Source organism: Ammospiza caudacuta, chromosome 15 (genome assembly GCF_027887145.1).
Source record: "Ammospiza caudacuta isolate bAmmCau1 chromosome 15, bAmmCau1.pri, whole genome shotgun sequence".
NCBI classification, from domain to species: domain Eukaryota; kingdom Metazoa; phylum Chordata; class Aves; order Passeriformes; family Passerellidae; genus Ammospiza; species Ammospiza caudacuta.
Window position 1 is genome coordinate 19,932,589 of NC_080607.1, and position 10,276 is coordinate 19,942,864.

General features: G+C 44.5%; 1 long non-coding RNA gene across 1 annotated transcript; it reads left to right on the forward strand.

The window, feature by feature from the left end:
- Positions 1-2,201: 2,201 nt before the first annotated feature.
- Positions 2,202-5,346, forward strand: LOC131564454 (uncharacterized). The gene is made up of 3 exons (XR_009275379.1): positions 2,202-2,402; positions 3,027-3,090; positions 3,788-5,346. It is a non-coding gene; the product is annotated as an uncharacterized LOC131564454 (long non-coding RNA).
- Positions 5,347-10,276: the final 4,930 nt, after the last annotated feature.

The window sequence follows — 10,276 nt, forward strand, 5'->3', positions numbered from 1 at the left end:
AAGCAGGTGTTTTAGTATAAACATTATAAATACAAATAATATAAAGGTAGAAATCTAAGAATAGAAATAGATCATAAATAGCTGAAGGTTAATATAAAAATTAAAAACGTAAGAAAAAATAAGTTGTAGCAGTAGATATGGTACATCATTAGGAAAATAATTTATCTCTTATTTGAATAGGATACATGTTATACATAATGATTAATATAATACTTAAGTATAAACTGCAAATATAAATGTGAATATAGTCATGAGCGCTATAAATATAAAAATATTTCAATGTAGTTTAAAAGAATAGAGCTTTTTTGTATTTATTTAGTTAGGATGGGATTTGTATTTTAAATAGTGAAAGCATGATAGAAATGTAATTTTAGACATAGAAATATGCAATCAATGTGGAAAGATATTTACAAAAGCACAAAATATAAGTAAATATAAATAATAGAAATAGAATAATGTTATATAAATTACATGCTACATCAATGTCCACTATAGCTATGCATGTGAATATAAATACGAAAAATGGAAATAAAAAATTTATTTAAACATGGCTTTAAAGCAAGGGGCCTTGTTTGATTCTGGTGGGGTAAGAGGCAGGTTTTTGGCATTTATTTCAGAGCAGTTTTTGGCGGGGGTCGCCCCTGTTCTTTTTTGCCACCTTGCCTGCCCGCAGCCCCGAGGCGCGCTGCGCCCCCGGCTGGGGCGGGCGGCAGTGCTGCCGCCTTGTGGGCAGAGCGCGGTACTGCAGCCCTGCGCCGAGAGGCCGCCACCTTGGGAGTGGCGCGTCGCGGATGTCGCGGACTTTTGGTTGACCTTCTCAACAGGGCGGCGAAAAGGGCGGGGAAGTGGAGGACCGGGGTGGGTGTCAGTGGACTGCCTGCATGGAATACCGACCCCGGCGCGGCCCCGGTGGTATTTTCTGTGACGTTTCAAGTGTACCCGACACATGCTGTGGTCTCAGCGGCGCCGCGGGCGGGCGTATTTCGGCGGGTTTGTGACAGGCATGTGGGGAAACGCCTCGCTGTGCCGGGGTCCTCTGACAGCCGCTTTCCCGCCCTGAGGGAGCCGAGCCGGGCCGAATAGTTCCGAAGAGCCGAAGAGCCGAGTGTGGGCGAAAACAGCCGAGTTTCCCCGAAGAGCCGAGTGTAGCCGAAAACAGCCGAGTTTCACCGAAGAGCCGAGTGTGGCCGAAAATAGCCGAGTTTCACCGAAGAGCCGAGTGTGGCCGAACACAGCCGACTTGAGACGAAGAGCCGAGTGTAGCCGAACACAGCCGACTTGAGACGAAGAGCCGATGATAGCCGAGCGTAACCGATAGCCGACTGTAGCCGACATTGGCCGCATTTAGACAAAGAGCCGAATATGACCGACTTTAGCCCAACCGGGCCGAGTTCAGCCGAAGAGCCGGAAAAGCCGAATTTAGACGAAAAGCCGAACCGAAACGATTTTAGACCTAAGCCGAACCAAGCCTAATTTAGCCGAGTTTATTTAAACAGAACCGAACGACGCCGCAGCACTCTGCCTGCAGAGCGCCGGTGCAGACGGCAGGGGGCGGTGTATAAAGCGAGTATAAAATATCAACTGTATATAAGAAGGAATAAAAAGCTCTGTGTCATGTGCAGCAGTAGAAAATTTCAGGCTCCCAGGGAATAAATAGTTTTCTTTCAATCATTATAGTTTTGGGGTTTTTTTTACTCCCAGGTAGCCTGAAAGTTACTACTGCTGCTTTTTGATTCTAAAGCTAGGAAGGAAAACCAAGATTACAAATACAAGAAAAAGAAAGGGAAAGGGAAGGGGAAAAAAAGGAAAGGAAAGGAAAGGAAAGAAAGCAGGAGAGCAGAAGGGAAGGGAAGGGAAAGGGGTGAAAAACAGCGTTAAAAAAAGAAAAAGAGTTGGAGGGGAAAAGAGAGGGCATTCGGGAGGAGCGGTCCTGCCTCAGGTCCTTCCCCGCCCTGGGGCGAAGGACCCGTTTGATGCCCGGGAGGGACTGCAGCTCCCGGTGGCGGGGGACGGAGCCGTGGCTGTCAGCCCGAGACTCCAACTCCCGGCAGGCCCTGCTGCCGGCGCGGCGTGTGACGCAACGGCTATCGCGGCACATGAGTGGCTACCAGCCCGAGACTCCAACTCCCGGCAGGCCCTGCTGCCGGCGCGACGTGTGCCGCAACGGCCGACGCTGCCCGGCATTTTTCTCTAAATCGGCAGTAAATACAGCTGAGTAAAATTAGCTTGGTTTTCTTCCTTCTTTTTTAACTGAATTGTTTTTATTAAAAATACTATTTGAATATGTAGAAAAAGTGGGGATGTCCCGTACTATATCCTAGCTTTTCTTGTTTATAGGGTGCTCAGAAAACATGCGTCCCTTAGAGTCCCTCAGAAAGGTTCTCAGTGCGATCTCTACCAAGGTATGTATTTACTAATAAGTGATCCCTTTAGATATTTGCCTGTGTACCTTTTCCTGTAATTCAGAGCTTGCGTTCTGTGGGTTTTATGATAAACCTGTAAAACATGTAAGAATGCTTTTGCAAGTCTGAATCGTTGAAGGCAGCAGTAAGTGGATTTAGAGCCTGTTCTTGACCAGACAACGGGAAAAAGTGTGACTTTGATGCTGAACTTGTTTTTTTCATTTTTCATTTGACTTGTCTGGAATGATTTAGGAATAGAGAGAGCTAGAAAAAGAGAGAAATAGAATTGATTATTGAGCACTCCTCAAATGCTCACCACGATTCAGTGTAGAGCCGAAGTGAAGGGTGATGGAACAGAGCTCTGTGCTTTAGAAGGAAATAAATTTAAACCTGACCTCCGCACAGAGTCTCACTAACTTCTTTTGTTTTAAAATACAAAATATGATTAGGAAGTGTTGGAAGTTAGTGTTTTGGGAAAGAAACGGCAGTTCCACAGAACACTCCATTTAACAGAGGCTCTAGGAAGGATTCATGTTGTAACTGCTGTCACTGCAATCAGTTGGTGGTTCAGCCTTGAAATGTGCACTTGCCCTTCTATAAAGCACTGTTTTGTTTGCCTTTCAGTGCTATGAGTCTTGATAAATTGGAGAAGAGCCCAAGAGAAATTTTTCATCCCTTGATATAAAAGGTAGGAAGTGACTTTTTTTGGTTTGGTTCTTTTTCTTTATTATTTCCTGGAAATAAAAGTAATTAAGTATAGGTACTACTGGTTTGTTTCTTCCAGTAGCAGATGATAACAATAGCAGTAGTAATAGTAAAAATAATAATAGAAATAATAATAATAGCAATGTAATACTACCTAAACTGTCTTTATCCATTGAACTGGCCATTTCAAATCAAAACTTCTAAACACAAATCAAACCATCATCCTCGTAGAATCTTTCACAGCAGTGGGCTATAGATCCTGGTTTTGTTGACAGGATTTATTGGTTCTGGAATAGCAAGAGGGAAGTACAAGCCTAACTACTTCTAGCTCACAGACCCATCCAGTGAATACTGCTTTGTGTTTTGGTGGGCTTGTGATGACTTTGAAATCAATTGCTCATTCCAGTAAAAAAAATTAATGTTTTTTTGAACCTGACAGCAGAAATAACTTTAGGCACCAACTTAATAATAACAGATCACCAATTTAAGTTCATAATTTTATGCTGTACTATCAAAGTTTAAAGGTAAATTTTTACTTATTAGGAGATGGTATAAAGTGTATGTTCCAATGTGTTGGATGTATGCAAAGGTACATACGTACCCGAAAGTCCTTAGAGGAAACAAATTTTTACGTCTGCTGTTTGATTGTTTATCATACAATATTTGGTTTTATTTCCCAGGGATCGGTGAATTTTAACTTTGGAGTCCTCTGTGCTAAGGATGCTCAGCCTACAGATGATGAAATGTTCAGTAATGGCGAGTTTTTCACCTTCTCTTTAATTGCTATGCTGATCTGAATAAGAAAAAAACAAAAGCAAGAGAAAAAAAAAGGATGGTTTATTATTTTTTACGCTGTTATGTTTGTTTCCTCAGTATTTGCTGCAGCTCTGCGAACCCAAGCTTTGGGTTCCTTCTGTCCCACTGGGAGTTGCCCAGTTTGGTTGCATCTGGTGAAATTCACCCTGAGACCTTACAGAGCTAGCTCAAACTACGTGAGAGCCATTTGCAGTTCTCTCCAGACACCTGGAGAATGGGTGATGTTTCTGAGGGTCTGGCAAGTATACTTGTATCAAAACTCAGTCTGTGAAATTTCTGGGGAAAACCCTTCTGTGTCCTGAAGGGTTCAAACTCTGGTGAGGATCCAGTTATCAGGTGCTCACCTGGATGGTTCCAGCTCTTAAAGTGAACACTTGTACTCTTACCCTGTAGTTTACATCTATTGTATTTTTGTTATTTTGCAAGATTTTACGGCTTTGCAAAATATTGTGCGTTTCACTCTTTGGAACCTCTCAGATGGTTCTTTGGTGCAGCACCACCTCATGGGACACTTGGCTGCCGTCCTGAAGGGGTTGGTCGCTAGAATTGTAAATCCTGGAGAGTTTGTAAGTCTTCTGTCCCCAGGGAGGTACCATGCTTTGTTTACTTTTGTTCTGTTTGTTAGGCGCTGCTTCTCATTGGAAGTATGAATTTCAAACTACCCTGTTCTTATTTTAACTGTTTTCCTGGTTCTCTCCCTACGGCAGGGAAAGACTCTCGTATCCTTGTCGTCGGGCTCGGTGCTGTCCAAGAAGATGCAGAGACTAAAAAAATCATAAGAAGCAAAATATGACTGCAGGGAAAACAAGCTGGAGAGAACAAAAGGTGATATTGTTACCCTTACCCTGTATTAGAAACATCCGCTGTGCTTTGATGCTGGCAGCTGCCAGGGGCTTGTTAGCTCTTTGTAGGCAGGTGTAGGTGTTCACTTGTAGGTTTTTTCTCTGGACAAGTCAATTCAAACTTTGCTAAGCTTATATTTGCAAATTACTCTCTAGCACAGTCCAGCATGACATTTTTGAATGTTGTAAAAATACCATGTTACTTGGAAATTGCTAATGATGAGAAGCTTTAGGGAAAAATAAGATGTCAGGGTTGGGAGATGTGAGAAGAATTTTGAGGGGATGTTAGACTGAAATAAAGCACACTTGAAGCTGGACTGGCACGCTGGCAGATCCCCTATTAAACAGTAGCGCTGAGATTAGCCTGGGGGTTGCCCATTGTTTCTGTAGAAATAAATGTTTTCTGGTCTTCAGAGGTAAGCTGCTTTGAAAAGCTGGAAGGCACAGCATAGTGACAATCCGTGTGCTTCGCATTAAAAATAGATTTCAGAAGGGTCCTAGGCTTTTGTCTTTTCCTAGAAGTCGATGTAATCCTATTGAGGAGTTTTTAATTCTGTGCTGCCATGTCATCGATCAGGGCCCTGTCGTACTAATCATCATACAGATGCAAAACAAAAAATCAGACCCTGTCCCGACCACTTAGAGCCCAGAACACGATTTCCTCAGGCTGCCATTTGTGTGCCATCGGTACTCACCATGGAAGCGAGCTGGGGATTGTTGCACCCGTTGGGAACAAACCGCTTCTCGTCACACAGAAATGGAATTGGGACGACGCCTCAGCCAGCCTCTCTCTCCTGAATCTGCAGCAGAGCAGTTCCAGTCCATGCGGGCAATCCAGTTCCTGACGATCTGAGCGCACGGAGCAGCGCTCAGCTGCTGTGGGGGGCTCAGGGAGGGCAGAGTGTGCATTGTCATCTTCCTGAACCTACAGACGCGAATCAAAGTGAGAAGCCACAGGGTGGAAATCAGTCGCATATATGCTAAATAAAACTTGCAGGTTTTTTTTAAGAATTGTTTTTGCTTGTTCTTTGTTGTGCTTCTGTGCTTAGAAAACCTCCCTTTACAATCAGTTCAATTCATCAATTGAACCTTTGTTTGCAGACTCTCACTGAGCAGAATTTGTTGCAGACTCAGTGCACGCTGTGCAGGCCTCCCGGGAGTGTGAGGAGCTCATGTGTGCTACTTTTTGCTTTAGGACGCTCTGAGGTATTTATTCCTTTTGGGATACATGATGAGAATTCCCAAGAGAGGTAGTTATAAGGTATGACATCGGGAAAAAGCCTGTGTGGTTGGAATGTTGTTGCTGTCAAAAGTTAATTTTTTCTTAGCCAGTAGTTAGCTTTTTGCTTTATTTTTGTGGTATCAATATTTTATTGTTTAAAAAATTCCTTCAAAATAACTTCAGTGGTCGCCCACCAGTACCTTGTTCAGATTTGCCTATTTGCTTGTAGCTGAAATGTTCACATCTTGTTTATCATTCTATTTAAGAAACTGCTGCCCAGCCAACTAATAACTGAATATCCATCTGTCTAGGACACGGGGAGAGGATTTAGGTAATGTCTTTATTTCCAGAAAAAAGTTCCAGTGTAGTTTCTAAATAGAGGAGAAGGGGGTGAAGACTCGGGGCTCTGATGCCGTTGGGGCACCCCAAGGTCCCCAGGAGAGGGGGCCCCACTGCGGTGCAGGAGCAGGTGTGTTCTCATGTAATATTGAACAAATTATAAATATAAATATGAAAATTATAAACATGAAAATATTTTTAAAATACTTAAATAAAGCGGGTTTTCTTTATTGGTCAATAGGCAGTGTTTTGATTGTAAAAATTATAAATGCAAATAATATAAAGGTAGAAATCTAAGTTTAGAAATATATAATAAATACATACAGATAAATATAAAAATTTAAAATATCAGAAAAAATTAGTTGTAGCAGTAGATATTATACATAATTTAAATAATAATTTAAATCTATTTTAAAATTATATATATATAATATATCATTATTAATGTAATACATCCAAAGAAACGATAAATTAAAATATGAATGTATAATTATACAAAGTATAAATAAAAAATATTTCAGTATCCTTTAAAAGAAGGGTTTTTTTATTTATTTGGTTAGAGACGGGGTTTTTATTTGGAATAATGGAAGTATTATAGAAGTATAAAATTAAATATAGAAATATACAGTCAATATAGAAAGATATTTGTAAAAACACGAGCGAACGACGCCTCCTTCGGCCGAACCAAGGCGAGACCGGCGGAACCTGACGGCCTCGAGCGAACCGAGGCCAGGCTTGCGAGGCTGCCTGAACGGAGCCGAGCTCAGCCGAACCGAGCCCGCTGCTCTCGTGCGCGCTAATTAGCGCGAGTGCGGTCACTGCCCAATGAGCTCCTGTGCCACGCCGCGCTCCCGATCGTGTCCGTGCGATGGCCGGGCCGCCCGCGGGACGCGGCAGCAGGAGAGCCCCGAGCCGGGCGAGTTTAACGTGAGGCGGCGCCGCTTGCCCGCCCTCAGGGAGGCGAGCCGAGGCGAGCTCAGCCGAACGCGGAGAGAGCGGCTCCGAGTTGGGCCGAAGCGAGCCGAGCCGCGCCGAGGGCAGAGAGCGGCTCCGAGTTCGGCCGAAGCGAGCCGAGCCGCGCCGAGCGCAGAGAGCGGCTCCGAGTTCGGCCGAAGCGAGCCGAGCCGCGCCGGGCGCAGAGAGCGGCTCCGAGTTCGGCCGAAGCGAGCCGAGCCGCGCCGGGCGCACTGATCGGCTCCGAGTTCGGCCGAAGCGAGCCGAGCCGCGCCGGGCGCACAGAGAGGCTCCGAGTTCGGCCGAAGCGAGCCGAGCCGCGCCGGGCGCACTGATCGGCTCCGAGTTCGGCCGAAGCGAGGCGATCCGTGCCGAAGGGTCGAGTCCAGCCGAATGCAGATGACAATGGCCGAGTTTAGCCGATTACAGCCGCATTTAGCCGAGCAGCTGTGAGCCTTGCACGCTTGAGGTGAGCGTGCATCGTTGCCGGCCTGGGATTGAGTGAAATGCACTAAGGAAACCAGCTCTGGGGAGGGAGGCAGGGAAATCCTCTCTTAACGTTTACCAATTCGTCCGTCAAACTCATCACGGCAGGACAGAGTGAAGACTGAAAGTGTAAGAAGATGTGGAGGGAAACAGAGAATCTGGCAGGAGCATCGAACGCACAAGTGCACGAATTTTGCTTTTTGCTTGGATGTAAACTCAGAAGTTGTAAGGAATTTGGGAAGGAGAAGGGACATTTCAGAAGGAGAAGAAGTTGTTGTTGGAGTCCTGGCAAAAGCTTTAAACAAAAAAAAAAAAGTGGTTTCTTTTTTCTTCACTATTATATTCTTTGGTGGTATATGGTGTGCTGTTTTATTTCTTGGTGTTGTTAGCTCTGTGTAAATTGTTTATTGAGTCAAGCTAACTTTGCATGGGTTGTTTTGTATTTGAGGTAGGATCAATTTCAAGAGGTTTCTTTCACAGACTTCTGATAGGTATTACTGGGATTTTGGTTTTGTTTACTGTATGCATAAACATAGAGATTTGGTAGGGCCAGCTGGGCTGCTGGAGTTTTGGGTGTGAATTTATTAGATGGCTTTTGTTAAACACAGAATAATTATGTAAGGTAACAGCAAATTACCCAATTACCCAATTGATCTAGCTATGTAACCTTACCACAAAGTTTTATATCTTGCCAGTTTTCTGTTCTTCTGCTCCAAGTAGTTGTTGCAAAAAAAGAAAGCACTGTTACTTTTCTGAAAAGTTTTCTTCTATAACAAGCCCTTTACTGCCCTTGAATGTGAGTCAGAGGAGCCAAACAGCTGTAGCTGCTCTGAGGGCTTGGTGGGATTCGCCCCCTCCATTTTCCTGGGTGGCATGGGAACGAGAGGCGGGCACAATCAGGGGTATATTAACCCCAGCCGTGGCTGAGGGGCTTCATTCCCTCTCTGGGATGTGCTGGGGTAAGAGCTTTCCTCATTTCAGTGAAGAGGCTTTTTCAGCTGTCTCAGCATCTTTTCAGCAGGTGTTTCTGGGCATCTAAAGCACAGAGGCTTGGAAGATTCTGTGAAGAAAACAGCATGGAATACAGGGAGTATTTAGGTTTGTGATTTTGTGTTTTGTGTTTAGGAGTGGTAAGGTGCTTTTGTAATTTTTAGTTTTGCTCTGGTTGTTTTTTTGGTTGGATTTCTTTTGGTGGAATTTTTGGTTTTTTTTGGTTTTCATTTTGGGGTTTTTAGTTGGTTTTTGTGGGGGTTTTGGATTTTTTGATATTTTCTGTGGTTTTTTTGTTTCTGTGGGGAGTTAGGTGTTTTGGGATTTATTGTTTGTGTGGGTTTTGTTTGTTTGGTTTTTTTCTTTGTTTGTTTTTGGGATTGGTTTTGTTGGGTTTTTTTTGTTTTGTTTTGTTTTTTTTTAATTGAGGAGTGCAACTCCCTGAAATTCCAAGCTGTGTCAAGCACAACATTTTATTCAGCAGATTGATCATGTCACAAGAGGGATCCGCCCAAGGTCCAAGATGATGTTTGAGATTGAGGCTTCAGGTGAGTTGAGGATTGTGATTGGGAGAGGGAGGGTGAGCAGTTAGGAGTTCTTGGGAGGGAGTTTGCAGGCAGCAGGGTGAGAAAGGGTCTTTATTTGTTTATTTGAGGCCTCCCCCACACAAGGCTTCTCAGAAGCCTAGCAGAGGCATTGCCATGTCTTAGAGCACACAAGGTCATCCACTGCACTCAGGGGAATGCCATTTAACTTTGCCTTTCTCTAACCCAGGTGCCACTCCTAATGAAGGCCTTGGAATCATGATGAAGCTGGAGCCTGAAGGAGCCAGGCACACTCAGGAGAGGGCAAGTAGCTGCCTTGGTGGGATTTGGCCCACATAACTCTGGACTCATACTTTGGTTTTGGTTTTCTTTATTGTAGCTCACCGAGAGGCTCACAGGCCATCACGAGGCCCTCCGAGGCAGACTCATTTCAGGTGCAGCGTGGATTCCCATCACCGATCATCCAAAAGATAAGTCGAGGGCCTTGGCCTGGAGATGAGAGAATAGTGGGTTGGGAGTTCTTGGGGCAGATTTGAAAATTGGCAGCCGGAAAAGCAATCTTCTCCAAGGGCCTCTTAGGACAGCTAAAGGGAGAGGCTCTCCTTTTGATGGCAGCTTTCAGGCGGGCAGTGCAGAACAGCTCCGGTCTGTGTTGTGTTGTCCAGTGTTCTGTGTTCCCTAGTGTGTCTTTGGGGTCCCTTTTGCCTTCTCCCCTCGAGACCCTCACCACAAGCATGATGTGTCGTGTTTCATGTCCCCCCTGCTTGCCACGTTCTGTGTCACGGGTGTGTGCACACATTTTTTGCCGGAGCTGTTCTGCCCTGCCGCATGGCCTGCTGCAGTAGGAGAAACCGTGGGGCGTTGGAATTTGTAATGCTGGCTGTACTTGGGCTCTAGATGCTATTCCTAGATTGACATAAGGTGTTTGCACCTTTTGAGTTATCCTGGTGGTGTTTGGCATATGTTGTAACTTTC